A 1,347-nucleotide genomic window follows, 5' to 3' on the forward strand; every position below is an offset into this window, starting at 1 on the left:
CTCTCTCTCACACACACACACACACACACACACACACACACACATAGAGGCATCTGGAGCTGAGTTGGTAGCTCAGTCAGTAAAGAATCTTCACAGCTTGCATGAAGCCCTGGGCTCAGTCTCTAGAACTGCATAAACCAGGTACTACGGTATACACTGATAATCTCGGCATTCAAGAAGTGGAGGTGAGAGGATTGTAGCTGCATAGGAAATCTGAAAGCAGCCTTGAATACCTTGTTTTGATTAGGGGTATGGGGGTACTGGAGAGATGGCACATGCTACCAATCTTAATGACCCATGTTAGAAGCCTGGAACCCACATGTTGAAAGGAGAGAGCAGATGTCATATTGTCTTCTTTCCTCAACCATTGTGGTATGATACGTGCACACAAGCTCATACACACACAAACAGATAAAAATGTAATTAAAAAGTTAATTTAATTTAAGGAGAGGTTGCTTTAAATTTAATTGCCATTGAAGACTCATGACACTGCAGCAAACACCAACAGATATCTTGATTCACATATTGCATAGACCATTTTTATCTGGCTTCAGAAACCTGTTAGGAGGTATCTGTCATACATAATCACATTTAATTTGAAATTAGTGACCACATTTTGCCTGCATGTAAGTGATTGCTGTGTAAAATAAAAAACGAATAAATTAACCATTCAATTGATTAAATATAGATATTTAATAATGGTGACAGAGGTACAAATAGCAAACATGTTGATAATTTTCTAAAATCAGAAAAACATGGATGAAGTATATTCATATAACTCACTTACCTTCTTATTATGGAGTTGAAGTTATAGAAAAACCTTGTGTAATGATTTCACAAAGTGTCTAGGCATTTCTCAAAACAAAGAACATAACTACTCCTGTATTAGCAATTACCATATTAGTAAGTCAGGGCCGAGGCCATCATAGCCCATTCTCATTAAACCTTCAAAGTTAGGTATATTTTGTCATGAGAATGGGAATCCAAAGGACCCTAGTAAAGAAGCTCATTTATATCACACATAACTGCTAAGGAGATCCAGCCCAACGTTTGGTGCTTCAAGAGATCCCTTCTGTGCTACAGTGTACTCTGAGACCATACCTATGTGCATGGCCTATTCTCACAAAACAGCACGTCTACTATGATTCATATGTGTAGGCTGAAAGGTAGCAGCAACTTCCAGATAGTTGGAAAGAAATGTAGACTATATTTGTGCATATACTGTGTGTGAGCCAGGGTTTCTGTGCTCCTTTTCTGTTTCTTCCTCTCCTTCTTTCCTTCCTTCCTTCCTTCTTTCCTCCCTTCCTTCTTTCCTCCCTTCCTTCCTTCCTTCCTTCCTTCCTTCCT

This window comes from Mus pahari, chromosome 15 (assembly GCF_900095145.1).
Source record: "Mus pahari chromosome 15, PAHARI_EIJ_v1.1, whole genome shotgun sequence".
Taxonomy (NCBI): Eukaryota; Metazoa; Chordata; class Mammalia; order Rodentia; family Muridae; genus Mus; species Mus pahari.